The sequence below is a fragment of the Giraffa tippelskirchi genome, chromosome X (genome assembly GCF_054371585.1).
Source record: "Giraffa tippelskirchi isolate mGirTip1 chromosome X, T2T-mGirTip1v1.2.pri, whole genome shotgun sequence".
Classification (NCBI taxonomy): domain Eukaryota; kingdom Metazoa; phylum Chordata; class Mammalia; order Artiodactyla; family Giraffidae; genus Giraffa; species Giraffa tippelskirchi.
This window is the reverse complement of record NC_137289.1, coordinates 107,668,237-107,683,547: the sequence shown is the minus strand read 5'-3', so window position 1 is coordinate 107,683,547 and position 15,311 is coordinate 107,668,237. Positions and strand designations below refer to the sequence as shown.

At 39.9% G+C, this 15,311-nt stretch overlaps 1 protein-coding gene, 1 long non-coding RNA gene and 1 other non-coding gene across 4 annotated transcripts in view; 2 read left to right on the top strand and 1 right to left on the bottom strand.

The window, feature by feature from the left end:
* The window catches only part of MAOA (monoamine oxidase A), a 319,927-nt gene that overhangs the window by 53,686 nt on the left and 250,930 nt on the right, over window positions 1-15,311 (top strand). The window lies entirely within an intron of this gene.
* The window catches only part of LOC145536957 (uncharacterized), a 146,347-nt gene continuing 138,533 nt past the window's right edge, over window positions 7,498-15,311 (bottom strand). Inside the window, exons 4-5 of the long non-coding RNA XR_014076100.1 lie at window positions 13,361-13,499; window positions 7,498-9,088 (exon numbers count right to left, since the gene is read on the bottom strand). This is a non-coding gene — a long non-coding RNA (uncharacterized LOC145536957). The remainder of the gene's footprint in view (window positions 9,089-13,360; window positions 13,500-15,311) is intronic.
* On the top strand, window positions 9,134-9,207 carry TRNAE-CUC (transfer RNA glutamic acid (anticodon CUC)). Its single transcript has one exon. It is a non-coding gene; the product is annotated as a tRNA-Glu (tRNA).

Sequence of the window (15,311 nt, the reverse complement as noted above, 5' to 3'; positions counted from 1 at the left end):
CCCCTTTCTCCCTAAAGGCAAGGTCTAAATTTCCTTCTGTGAAGGTGTCCTGCAGCCTCTCTCCTGTACTAGGAAGAATATAATGATTCTTAATCACCAGACACATTTTTATCACCCCAGGTACTGCATGAGATGAGTCTGCATAACAAACATTATAAAAATAGCTCTTATCTCCCATTAGTTTACCCACTATATTTACCTTCTCACAATTTATCACCCCTAGAAGCCCAAATCCCTTTCCCTTTGCTTTGTTACTTCTCCACAATTTATTACTCTTTGTTAAAATGGTATAGAAAACCCCATCCAAAGGCTTCTTTGGGTCTTCATTTCTTTTCTGTGAAGGCTTTCATATGCATACATAAAAAGCTTTCACTTTTGGTAATTTTCCTTTTATCAGTTAAAATTTCAGGGTCTTAGTTACTGAACCTAACAGAGTAGAGGAAATGTTTTCTCCTCTTCTGCAAACTGTGGTCCTTGACCTGTCAAGCCCAATCCAGCAAAACAAAAATCCTGCCAAGCCAGTTTCACAGGAATCTGCTCCCTCCTTCACACCTAACCAAGTTTTTCCATACACTGAACCCCTCAGCCTGCCCAGTGTCTTTAAATCTACAGGTGTTTATGTGCATTCAGAATTGAGTTCAGTCCCTTTCTCTCCTAATGCAATGCTGCTGCTGCTGCTAAGTCGCTTTAGTTGTGTCCGACTCTGTGCGACCCCATAGAAGGCAGCTCACCAGGCTCTGCCGTCCCAGGGATTCTCCAGGCAAGAATACTGGAGTGGGTTGCCATTTCCTTCTCCAATGCATGAAAGTGAAAAGTGAAAGTGAAGTTGCTCAGTCGTGTCCGACTCTTCGCGTACCCATGGACTGCAGCCTACCAGGCTCCTCCGTCCATGGGATTGTCCAGGCAAGAGTAATGGAGTGGGGTGCCATTGCCTTCTCCATCCTAATGCAATAGTCTTGAATAAAGTCTTTCCTGATACAATTTTTCTTTGTTAGTTTCAGGCACTGTGTTGGGTGTGGTAGTACAAGAGCATATATGGTATAAGTCCCTGCCATCCAAGACCATACAATCCGCTGGGTTGTACATTAATCCAAGAGAAGTTCATTCAGGATGCTTATTTAATATCTTGACCTCCACCCTGTTATTGAAAGTTAACCATACCCTTGAAGAAGCAGAACTGGCCTGGACTTCTGAGGCTTTGCTCAATTCATATGGTAAGGAAGAAGCATGGAATTCATATGGTAAGAAGGATGCATGGAATCTTCTCTGTGCCTCTTTGATGAAAAAGCATGGTGTTCTAAAAGACAGATAGTGCCCAGGAAAGTAAAAGAACAGATTATCAAGAGAAGCCAGGGTAACATTTTTAACATAGTACCAGCATTCCTTCTAATTAATACCCCTTTCTTTCTTTTTTTCTGATGCTTACAAGATGATCAATGTGTTTAATACCAAGAACACCTGTAATCCAAACCACTGCTGACTAGTTGGGTCCTCTAGGAAGCAGATGCTTAGACTAATGTGTATAAGAAACTGGGGACAAAATGCCCTGAAAGATTAAAAGGGAAGAAATAGGAATGAGCAGGAAGCACAGAGGATGAGATGGTTGGATGGCATCACTGACTCAATGGATGTGAGTTTGAGCAGAGGCCAGGAGATAGTGAAGGAAGAGGAAGCCTTGTGTACTGCAGTCCATGAGGTTGCAAAGAGTCAGAGATGGCTTAGTGACTGAACAACAGCAGCAATAACAGGAAGCACCTCAGATGAAAAGTCAGACCTGACAAAGTCTTGGTCAACCCAACAGAGAACTTCAAAGCAAAGATTTCCCATTAGAGGAGTCTCATATTGGATAAAAATAGTTGGGCCCTAGTAAGGCCAACTGTGATCAGTTTTTGGCTTGAGGCTACACCAGAAGAGTGCAGCCTCTGCTCAAAAGCAGAGGTGAATCCTGAAGGTGTTGCAGCTGAACGACAAGTTCACTCCCGAGTGGTACAGACCCATGATTGCCACAGAGATGCTGCAGAAACTTTTTGTAAGCAGTAAGTTGACTTAAGGCATATTGCCTTCCTTCCTTCTGAGTACTGAGTACAAGAATGTGCAAAATAATCAGCATGATTTTTTAACCCTTTAAATTGTAAGATATAACACACATTCTAAAAACTGAAAAAAACAAACACGTGCAACTTGAATTTATTGCAAAACGAACACCCATGTAACCACCATCCAGGAAAATAGAATATTGCCAACATGCCAAAAGCTTTCCATATGCCTGTCACCCCAAGTACTAGCCCCCATTCCCTAACAAAAGTAACTAGTATTCTGATTTTATCATTATGATCCTCTAGGGGGCACTTTGCTTGTTCAAAGAAATAGGCTAAATCAAACTTCTGTCTAAACTCAAGAAAATTGAATTTGGGTGGTCATTAATATTGTTAATAATTCCTTCAAATATAGGGCTCCTTTCAATCTTAAATCTTGAGATCTTACTAATGGATCATAAAGAAGGTGAAGCACAGAGAGTGAAGGTAAGCTAGTTGAGCCCAAACCAATTCTGAGTTCATTTGAAATAGAAATATCACATGTAAATTTATAATTTATATAAACAGAGAATGTGAGAGTAATTTATTATCTAAACTCTGATTCACTGCCAGGTTTTCAGAAACACTTTGGCACAGAACAAGGTGTACTTGGGGCTTCCCAGGTGGTGCTAGTGGTAAAGAATCCACCTGCCAATGCAGGAGACATAAGAGACACAAGTTAGATTCCTGGGTCAGGAAGATCCCCTGTAGGAGGGAAAGGCAACCCACTACAGTATTCTTGCCTGGAGAATCCCATGGACAGAGGAGCCTAGCAGACTACAGTCCATAGGGTTGCAAAGAGTCGGAGACGAATGAAGCGACTTAGCACTCACACAAGTGAAGGTATACTTGTTACACAGACCATTGTCAAAGCCTGCGGCCCCAAGAGACTCATAGGCTTACTTCCCCAAAGTGCCAGAATTGTCCTCTCTCTATTAAGACTATTCCGAAAGGAGCTGAACAAAGACTCATCTGTCACGCCAATTATTAATCTTTCCTTTGAAAGGATTTGTATGTTCTTATAAAATTAAAATACGTTCTTATAAACTTAAAATTAGAAATTTACATAAGTAAAAAGTGAAGTTCTTCTCTTAGTCTCAGTTTAGTTCAGTCGCTCAGTCGTGTCCGACTCTTTGTGACCCCATGAATCGCAGCATGCCAGGCCTCCCTGTCCATCACCAACTCCTGGAGTTTACCCAAACCCATGTCCATTGAGTCAGTGATGCCATCCAACCATCTCATCCTCTGTCTTCCCCTTCTCCTCCTGCCCCCAATCCTTCCCAGCATTAGGGTCTTTTCCAACGAATCAACTCTTCGCATGAGGTGGCCAAAGTATTGGAGTTTCAGCTTCAACATCAGTCCTTCCAATGAACACCCAGGACTGATCTCCTTTAGGATGGACTGGTTGGATCTCCTTGCAGTCCAAGGGACTCTCAAGAGTCTTCTCCAACACCACAGTTCAAAAGCATCAATTCTTCGGCACTCAGCTTTCTTCACCGTCCAACTCTCACATCCATACATGACCACTGGAAAAACCATAGCCTTGACTAGATGGACCTTTGTTGGCAAAGTAATGTCTTTGTTTTTAAATATGCTATCTAGGTTGGTCATAACCTTTCTTCCAAGGAGTAAGCGTCTTTTAATTTCATGGCTGCAATCACCATCAGCAGTGATTTTGGAGCCCAAAAAAAATCAAGTCTGATTCTGCCAAAAGCAGACCCCGAGATTAGAATTTGGGGACAAGAAGTTTATTTGGAAGGTAAAGGAGCACAGGGAGGGAGTCAGAAAGTGACACAGAGGAGTGAAGGAAAGTCAATAAAGGATGTGTCCAGGGCAAGTTCTCACTACCTGCAATTGGGGCCAATTCCCTGTGAACCTCTAGTAGATGGTGTAAAACAGAAGTTAGCAAACTTACAGAACAGGAGTAAAATCCTGCCCACCGGTTATTTTTATAAGTTTTAATGGAATATAGCCATTTCCTCTTTCTGCTTACATGTTTTCGATGAGTTGAATAGTTATGACAAACAATATCACCCTCAAAGGCTAAATTACTATTTGGCAGTTCAGAAAAACTTTGCAAGTCTGTGGTTTAGAGCCTGCCTCAGAGTGGTCCCATTGAGGGTAAGGAAGCTAAAGTGTTTACCTCCACTCATCCCTCATCAGCTGAGGGTTGCCCTGGGGCTGCTAACTCCTCAGATCTCTGGCTGATGCTGTAGGCCAGCCAAGCACACTCATGTCCATAGGAAGTCCTTATGTGCTTACAGTAAGAAACTACAGAAAGTCTCCTACATATAAACATTCAAGTTGTGAACTTTCAAAGATGTGAACGTACCACTGTAGGCCCACTGTTGTACTGTACTACTGTAGTTTTCAAGGTACTGTAAGATTAAAAATGTTTTATTTCCTTTTTTGTTTGTTTGTTTTTTATCTATCATTTATATGAAAAGTGTTATAAACTTATTACAGCATAGTACTATATAGACAATTGTGTTACTTTGTTGGACTTATGAACAAACTGGACTTATGAACATGCTCTTGGAACAGAACTTGTTTGTCGGTATGGGACTTATTGTATAGGTATGAATGGCACCAACAAATGCCAAGGAGATATGAGCAGGACAACAAGAGAACTTGCTATCATTCCAATCCTACATACCCGTCAATTCCAATCACCACAGGTAGTCAGTTAAACAGTTCAGTGTGTATCCTCCCAGGTGTTTTTCTATGCACATGTAATGTGTTATACACATTTAGGTGCACTGGTTTATTTGGGAATTGATGCCAGGATATGTGTGACAGAGCAGGGGGAATGAGAAAAGGAAGGAGAAATTGAATAAAAGTTTATGTTATTGTGCTGGTAACTGCTGTGGGCAACTGGGAACCCTCTGAGTGCCTTAGAATTGTCCCCTTGTTGCTGGCTAAAGCTAACGGTGTTAACTTCCACTTAAAATGAGGCTACCTTCCAGGAAGACTGAATAAGCTTCTATGGCTTTGAAAAAATCTCTGAAGCAAAACAAAAAAAGCTAAAGCAATAAAGCAAACATTTGATGTAACATGTTGACCACACACAGGAAAACTGTCCAACATAGCTGCACTTGAAACCAGGGGGCAACTATGGGATTGTGGCTAGGAAACTAACATTGTTTACTCTGAGTCTAAATCATGCTCACAGAGTTAATCACTTATGTGACCCTGATAAATCTAGCTGGATGAGAAAATAGTCAACTATCATAGCAATGAGTCATAATCTTATGAGTCATAATCTCTGAGATAGCAACTTATCATTTTACCTGCCTTTGAATAGTAATGTCCTTCAATTATTAATATCTTAGCCAACCATTATAATAGGCATAATATCATTACCTTCTTAGTCCAACTTTCTTTTAACCATTAAATTTTAAACACTATTATGCCTTTCTCACCTTACATGATGACTCAAAACATCATGTAAATCTGTGACCTTAATGTTAAAAGAAGTGATTGACACATCACTCATTCTTTTGCCTGAAAAAAGTGAATCTTTGTCTTAAGTGACTCTTAATGAAGTATATATTTGATCACTTTTCACAACTACATAGGTAAAATAAATTATATTGAACTTGGGTGGTTTTACATTCTCCAAAGATAAATTTCAGGAGGACTTTGCATCCATGACTTATTTCCTTCTTGGGTCTTAAACCTTTAGAGAGGCTTGGATGTCACACTCTTTGCCTAACACTGTGACTTGGGGTTAGGAAACATCCAGAATCTATTGCTGAAACTAGGGTTTAATCATTTCCCTGGTACTTTATAGTATCCAACTGTGACTCAACAAAACACTATCTTGCGCTTGCTGGGTTTTCTAACCCTGCTTATTCCAGGCAGCTAAGGAACATGCAGGGCTGAAAATGAAATTCTTCCATGCAAAGTGGTCAGTGTTTCAGAAAGCAACACTGCAAAGATGACAAAAACTTAATTCACACCGCTTGATTTGTGATGTGTGAAACACAGAAGGCAGAACACATTCAGAAGGCAGAACGTGTTTATATTCTATCTATCTGTCAGTGCCCATCTATGTGTCAGTACAGATTAGACTGAAGGATGTATACAAGGAAGGATGCAGAAGGGCCTCCATCCAGTTAACACATCTTGAACCTCACAGCCCAAGATGAGAACAGAAGATCTGGGAATTCAGCAAAGGCTGGGTCTTGGAGTGTCTTAAATTAGCCTGGATTCAAACAAAAGCCCATTTACACCAGCAGCATGGGAATCTAATGATGGGGAATCATGGCCCAGATAAACAAGGCAGAATATCAAAGACTATTAGGCAGATCCTTTTGTATGCTAGAAGGAGCCCATCCCTACTGTGGAAAATTGTGAGTACCAGCTGTTAACTACAGCCCTTTGCAGACAGATGACCATATCTTTCATTTGGAGAGGAGAAAGGGTTGGAGAAGGGAGTGGTGGATGTCAAAGGAGCTGCTATAATCAGTGCATGCATGCTAAGTCGCTTCAGTCGTGTCCAACTCTTTGCAGCCCTCTGGCCATAGCCTGCCAGGCTCATCTGTCCATGGGATTCTCAAGGCAAGAGTACTGGAGTGGGTTGCCATGCTCTCCTTCAGGGGATTTTCCCAATCTAGGAAATGTACCCACATCTCTTACGTCGTCTCCTGCATTGGCAGCTGGGTTCTTGACTACCAAGTTTAAATAAAGACTTTTCAATGAAACATGTAAACAGATAAAGTTCTTGAAAGTGAAAATGACTTATTTTAAAGTATAGAATTGAAATCTTGGGCTGTGACAAGAATGAAAATGAAAATGATACAACACCTCAGCTCCATGGAAATTCTGAAATGATTTTTCACCCAGCTGTCTTAAGCTTCCAGAGATTCTTAGAAGCAGACGGGTTTTTTGTGTTTGCTTCCCAAGGATAAGTCCTTGAAGTGTGCCACTTTCATGTGCTAAAGGAGAGAAGGAATTGCAGTACTCGGTTTATCTCAACTGCAAGCTAAATATAAGAGCTGTCTGGAGCTGGATGGATTAGTAAGTTACAGGTGAGTGTGGTATTAGGTGGATGTTTTCTGACTGAGAAACATTTCTGGATGGGGTGAAAGTATCCAGTACTCGAAATATTGCAATTCCAAGTATTCTAATTGCATAATATAGGCAGCCTTTAGGGAATGAACTTTTATTCACCACCTTCACTGCCAAAGCTCGCATTGTTTTTAGCATAGAAAAGATTTAAACTACAATTGAGAGTCATTTCTCACATTCATTTTACATTGGAATCTTTGTGGCATTGATGTGTCTGCTCCCTGATGTCATCAAGGTTGTCATGGGAACAAAGAATCAGTAGCTTAAAACATCTGATTCTCTCTTCAAATATACCCTCATCATAAAGAAAATGGAAAAATGTAAAAATCTGAGACAAGTGGAATCATTTTGCTGGTTTGGGTTGAATTCTGACACCTTGGGAACAATGAGAACCTGTGTAGGGAAGAGAGGCAGGAGAGGGAGAGAAATGAGAACACTTGCAAGCAAGAAATCAATACCTGGCAAACAAAAGTATTAACAGATCATATTATCACATCTGACCTCTTTAATACAATCCAAAAAATGCCTGTTATCTCTCAAACCGATCATTAAAAACAAGAAAAGAAGCAATGTAAAATCACAGCAGAAACAAAGAGACAATTAAGAGGTGAATTCTCTTTCAGTCTCAATTAGTGGCAAGGTGACCTAAGAGAGATTCAGAGGAGAGGAAATACATACTGACTCTTTTTAAAAGAAGCCAAGCATATTATTTTAAATGAACCATTGGAAATAAGAAAAAAAAATGGATAGCATAAGTGAAAATTCAATTGCATGATGGAGTGCAAGTATAAATTGCCATTTGTTTACTTTTCAGTCTCTTTTACAAGAAGGTCAGACAACTCAAACATGGTATTAAAATGCAATTTTAAAGCCTGTGGGCCTAATATTGCTGCTTATAGAAAAATCTTATGGGAAAAGACAGATCAGCCTAGCTATGGGCTTCAGAACAATCAGTGTTTGTCTCACAAAAGTCTCCAGGCTTCCTGAGGATTCTCTGACCATTTGCTGTGCCCTTGCCTGTGGGGAGGGGGGGAGGAGTTTTACTTCAGGAAAATACTGGTTCTCTGGCAGAATGAGACTGACCAAAAGTTAGGGTCTTTTTTGCTATCAATTTTGAGGGTCATAGTTTAGATTTACAGCTTTGCCTGTGTTGGAGTATGTGGAAGAGAGGGGGAAAGAAAAGGAGAAAGGGGCAAATGCTATTTTCTTCTCATTTAAGAATGTAGTTAGTGGGTAGACTGACATTGTAATAGTTGGTTTTAACTGGCTGCTTTTCTGGATTGAACAAGTGTTTTTTTAACTGCCACCCAGGTTTTACATGGGAGAGGAAGTGGGTTGTAGTTTATTTTCAACCCTTCTTATTTGTTTCTAGGTAATAGAAATGTGAACTGTAGCTAGCTGTTAAAATATATAGAAAATCAAACCACTAAAACTCATTATCACAGTGAAGAAAGTAATAGTATATGTAAGAGTAAGGAACTTCTAACTGAAATATTTTGAAATTCAAGCGTAGATAAAAACATCAGTCAAAAACTACTCCATAGAAAAAAAAAAAAGTAGGCAAGGATTCAGAAAACTTCCTGGGCTGTCGGGGGCAGGAGGAGGGAAATCTCTGCCTTTATGAGTTTTCTATTGTCAAAATAATTCCCTGTAATCAAACCACCTTAAAACTCAGTGAATTGAAACTACAATCACTTGTTTTCACTTGCACATCTTGGATTAAGTCTGTGCTCCGCTGGGTAATTCTGTTTCAATCTGAGGTTCCAGCGTGGCTTGTTCTCTTGCTGTTGGGGTACACGTCTGATCTCTGTGTGCCCACACCGCGGAACCCAGCTAAAGGAACAGCAGCTCACCAGGACGATGGCAGAGGCACCAAAAGACAAGCTCAATTGTGGAAGTTTCACATTTCTGCTTGCACCAACTTTCGATCATAGCATCAGCTAAAGCAAATCAAATGGGAAAGCGAAACAATAAGGGACAGGACTTCCCTGGTGGTCCAGTGGTTAAGACTCCACACTCTCAATGCAGGAGGGCCTAGGTTCAATCCCTGGTCAGGGAACTAGATCCCACATGCCTCAACTAAGAGTTCACATGCGTGCAACTAATGACCACAGCTAAAGATCCCAAGTGCTGCAACTAAGACTCACCGCAGACAAATAAATAAATAAATGCTTAAAAAAAAATAAGGGGCAATAACAAACACTCATTCCTTCAAAAAAAAAAAAAATACTCACTCATTTCTCTCTAGGGCCAAAGCAAATCACATGGACAAGTCCAAAGTCAAAGTTTTAGGGAAATATATTTTTTTCCATAGGTGTAAGAGGAAAGAAGTAAACATTTTTGAACAATAATCTGATAGAGTTCTAACTAGCTATATGATTTTGAGCATATCTTTCAATCTCACTTGTCTAAAATTTCTTCAATAGAAAAAGTGAAGAAGACAGAGATGCAATATGGTATCATGGGAAAACATGGGCTTTGAAGTTGTATAGACCTTGTTAAAATCTCATGTTTGTCAAGAACCAGCTATGGCTCTTGAGGAAATTCAGTTCAGTTCAATCACTCAGTCGTGTCTGACTCTTTGTGACCCCATAGACTGCAGCAGGCCAGGCTTCCCTGTCCATCACCAACTCCCAGAGTTTGCTTAAACTCATGTCCATTGAGTCAGTGATGACATCCAACCATCTCATCCTCTGTTGTCCCCTTCTCCTCCTGCCTTCAATCTTTCCCAGCATCAGGGTCTTTTCAAATGAGTCGGCTCTTCGCATCAGGTGGCCAAAGTATTTGAGCTTCAGCTTCAGCATCAGTCCTTCCAATGAACATTCAGGACTGATTTCCTTTAGGATGGACTGGTTGGATCTCCTTGCAGTCCAAGAGACTCTCAAGAGTCTTCTCCAACACCAGAGTTCAAAAGAATCAGTTCTTTGGTGCTCAGCTTTCTTTATGGTCCAGCTCTCACATCCATATATGACTACTGGAAAAACCATAGCTTTGACTAGATGGACCTTTGTTGGCAAAGTAATGTCTCTGCTTTTTAATATGCTGTCTAGGTTTGTCATAAGTTTTCTTCCATAGTCATTTCTTCTTTAGGAAATTACTGAATCAGATTCTCAGATTCTTTCTTGTATTCCCCTCTAGGGGAACTGTTGTTATCTACTGTAGCAAATAATCCCCAAATGCAGTGACTTAATATGACAGAAGTTGACTTCTCATTTCTGACATGACTTTATGCAGTTTGGACAGCTACCCTGGGCAGTTTTTCTGTAAACCAGAGGCTAACAAACTATAATTCACAGGCTAAATCCAGCTAACCCCTGTCTTTATAAATAAAGTTTTATTGGATCATAGAAATGCTCATTCATTTACATATTATCTATGGCTACAAAAGCAGAGTTGAGTTTTTGCAACAGAGACAGCTTGTTGTGCAATACACATCAAAAATATTTACTGTCTGTCCCTTTATAGAGGAAGTTTACCAACCCTGCCTCAAAGCAATAGATCAGGGATCCAGGCTCCTTTAATCAAGGTTCCGCCAAGATGGAGTCTTTCACTTCTAGCCATTCAGACAAAGAGAGAAAATTGTCTCTGTAGGCATATTGTCTACTTTACTATCTTTTTCTGGAAGTGATACATTCTACTTCTCACAGTTTATTGGATAAAACCAGACATATGGACAACAAAACCACAAAATGTGGTAGGAAATACAGAGGCCACTTTAAAACTTTCTATTAAATGGGAGAAATAAAGTGAAAATGCAGAATTTCAAAGAAAAGCCCATGTAACATTGATAATAGGAATATTCACAGCCTTAAATACTAAAATTGATAAAAATGAAAGCATGAAAATAAATATACAACTCAAAAAGGAAAAAACTGACAAAGCCAAAAGAACAGAATTCTAAAGAGTAGAGTTAATGAATGAATTAATAATATACAAATAGGTAAGCTAGCTTCTTGAAAAAAAATAGACAAACTAGGACCTAAACTAATGAAATGAAAAAAGGAAAAATCTGAATAAAAATGATTGCTTATGGCAATAAAGTGAAAGAAGTATGTACAGATAAAAGGGATGGAAGTAGCTCTTCTCTGAACATAGTTTTTTAAAAAAGTCTTGACTTTGAATGCTGTGAATGTCTTATCTACACAAAAATCAACTTCTACCAAAAAGAAAAGTATGCAAAACTTAAAACTGAGCACAGAAAACCTAATTTCATATGAAATTGGTAATAATCACACAGTCATTTCAAGGGATTTTGTTCATTGATATCTCTACATTCTCATATGTTTACAGAGCATATACAGATAGAGTTGTGTGTTAAGATAAAAAGAATGGCAAAGAAATCTTAAACCTAATTCAGTCATTTAAAATAGTGAGAATATTAGTAGTGCAATTTTTGCAATTGTATGTATATTGTAGAATAAGCAAGAAAGTAAATAATCTTTTGGGGAAGTAAAATTTTAAGTGTTAGAGGGAAAAAAATAGAGAAATCAAAAAAAAAGCTTTGTAGTATTACATTTGAATTGGAAATATATTTAAACTATTTAATTCATATTAATATATGCTACCTTTATCCCTGAAAGATATATTAAAAGCAATGACATCCCAGTTGTATTGAAGATAGATAGCAATCAGATCTTGATTCTTGATGTATGAGAATCATTTCCCACTAGAAAGAATCTACATGAAAAACTGGCTGAATCTATGTCTATGTCAGGGAAAATAAAAGAGGAGCCTGAATGATTTGGGGCTAGAAAGTAAGCAAGGGCTAAAAGAATAATGGGGACATGTCAAAAGGTTACAGAAGCTGGGATTTCTCTGGTGGTCCAGGAGCTAAGACTCTGAGCCCCCAATGCAGGGGGCTTGGGTTCAACCCCTGGTTGAGGAGCTAGCTCCCAAAAACCAGGACTAAAGATCTATAGTACTGCAACTAAAGAAAAAAAAAAAAAAAGATCCCGCACACCACAATTAAGATTCCTCACAGACAAACAAATAAATATTTTTAAAAAGGGATACAGAGTCAGTGTTAAAGGGCTCACACTGCCCCAAATCGCCAAAATCACAGGTCAGTGACAACAGCTGTAGTCAGGCAAGTGGAGGCATGAACATTTCTGGGTTACCTTCAGGGGAGGATCCCAGGGTCTCATGGCGTAAGATCAGGGTCATGAGTTATTATTAATAAAAGGAAAGCTGGCAAAACTATACAGGTTGTCAGGGATCCAGTCAAGGCCCTAGTATTCTAGGGACTTAATCTGAGAAGGAACTCAAGGTAAACTCAGCAATGGGACAGCAGTAGCAAGGCTTACAGACTGGGCTCGTGGAAAAGCCGCAGTTCAAGTTATCTCCACTGACAGCTCATCCAGGCCTGCCAGCCATCACAAACTGGAACAACTGTAGAAACCACCAGTCATTAGGACTCATAATGAATCTTGATTCTCATTAGCAGGATATTCTAGGAGAACCCTGGTCAGACCTCTCTTACAGTCCTTAAATGCCCCGAACAGTCTCCACAGATACACCATCTTTGTTCTGTCTTTCAAGAGAATAATGAGTTAGCAGTTAACTACTCAAAATGTGGTCCATGAACCAGTGGCATCAGCATCACCTAGGAACTTCTTAAGAATACAAATCGTAGGTTTCACCACAGACCTAATGAGTCTGACTCTTCATTTTAACAATATCCCCAGGTGACTCTTACGTGAAAGTTCGAGTAGCACTGGTTTGGCAGGCACTTGGAGGAACTTAGCTGAAAATGGTGGGTCAAGAGGATGTCACAGAGCTATGGAGGATGGTTCCTGGCATTCCTCCATATGATCCATCAAGTGTGCACCCCACTCTTATCTCTTTTCCTCCCACAAATCCATATCACTGGCTTGGGAGCAGATGCTTTCCACCTGCGAGAATGTGAGATGAATTAAAATAGAGCTTGGGGAGGGATGGAAGGAGGGAAGTGTGTCAAGAGAGTAGTAATTACACTGTTGATAGGTAAAGAAAAGGGCTGGCAGATACAGCTGGAAAAGAGACAAATAATTTCATTTGACATTTCCATTTAATCATGGCTTCTTATATACCAAAGCCCTAGCCTAAAGGATTGGCTCTTAATCCCAGAATCACAAGGCTTGAAGATATGCCACCAGGATAAACTAAGGCAGGTTATATAAAGTCTTTGTATATTAGTCTCCTTATCCATGAAGTGGGACAATGACAGTACCTACCACATAGGGCTGCTTGGAGATTAGATGAATCAAGTAGCTGCCTGACATCACATGGCCTGTAACGTCCAGCTGTGATTTCAAGTCAGCCACATGGCTCCAGCATGCATCAGTGTTTCCGAACTGCTGTGCTGTGCTGCCACTGAAACATGAAAAGAGAAGAACTGAGAAGCTGTCCCTCCTTCAATCATAGCTTTGATGAATAGCTCTTCTTCCCTTGTAATAATCCAGAATCTTTATGAAGCCTATGAATTTTTCTGTCTGTTGTGAAAAGCTCAACCTGTATTTCTCCACCCACTCCATCACTGTGGCTGCATTCTGAACAGTGGGGACTTCAGTCACTTAATTCTCAGTTAATCAGAGTATTTGAGGCCAGGATTTAAAAAAAAAAAAAGTTTTGTTAGTGACCACATCAGGTGACTTGGAAAGTCATGCTTTTGTTATTTACAACACAGGGAATCTCAAGGCTTAATTTTCTGAACTAAAGTTAACTAGCTTCATTTAACGTGGATGTTTATGCCTGTTGATAACAACTATCAAAGCAATACAAGGCAAGGAGGAGAAAAATTCAATAAAGAGTACATAAGGTGAAGACACTTGTGAGGCTAAAACAGGGACAACTGAAGTGCCATATGATAAACAAACCAATCAGCTTTAATTGACCAAACAGTACCAGGCCATGGAGCTGTGTGACACTGGTGAGTGACTCCATCCCTCTGAGCTTCTATTTCACCATCTCTAAAGTGAGGCTAATGCCAATTCATAGAGATTTTGTGAGAGTTCCAGGAGACTAGCTATGTAAAGTAGTGGTATAGAGCCCTAGAGATGGTCATTGTTGTTTAGTTGCTAAGTCGTGTCTGACTCTTTGCAATCCCATGGACTGCAGCACACCATGCTCCTCTGTCCTTCACTGTCTCCCAAAGTTTGCTCAAACTCATGCCCTTTGTGTAGGTGATGCCATCCAACCATCACATCCTCTGTCTCAATAAGGGGTAGGTGGTAGCCTTTTGGACCTTTAATCCTAACAATATCAGATAGTTGAGGAGTTAATACATGCAGGTCTGTACTCACAACATCCAAGTATAGAGGCTGCATAAAGCCAGGGCTTTTATTTAGTGAAAAATATACTTGGTAAAAGTAATATGTACAAACACACATTGCTTGTACTAGCTGCTCCTTATTTACAGAGCAAATGAAAGGGGAAATGAAATCTCCACTTGAAGACCTTCTAGACAGCTAAGACAGCACAATAATAAACCTAAGAGAAAAATTAACAAATACAAAGGGAAGCCTTTTAGCAATAGGTTTGAAGTCAAGGATGAAATGGTAACATCGCCTTGAATTCTAGACTTTACCTTGTACAGAGGTACACTGCTATCCTGTTTTCATTTCAGATAACACTAATGACTAAAACTTAAAATAAGATCTAGAATGTGGTAAACACTGGAAATATTTTATATCTATTAAATTTGTTGTTGTTCAGCCACTAATTTGTGTCTGACTCTTTGCAACTCCATGGACTGCAGCACTCCAGGCGTCCCTGTCCTTCACCATCTCTCAGAGCTTGCTCAAACTCATGTCCATTGAGTCAGTGATGCCATTCAACCATCTTATCCTCTGTTGGCCCCTTCTCCTCCCGCCTTCAATCTTTCCCAGCATCAGGGTCTTTTCCAATGAGTTGGCGCTTCACATCAGGTGGCCAAAGTATTGGAGCTTCAGCTTCAGCATCAGTCCTTGCAATGAGTATTCAGGGTTGATTTCCTTTAAGATTGACTGGCTTGATCTCCTTGCTGTCCAAGGGACTTTCAGGAGCCTTCTCCAACACCACAGTTCAAAAGCATCAATTCTTTGGCGCTCTGCCTTCTTTATGGTCCAACTTTCACATCTGTACATGACTTCGGATATCTATTAACTTATTTAGTACAATAACAACCATATCCAGGCAGTCATTTCA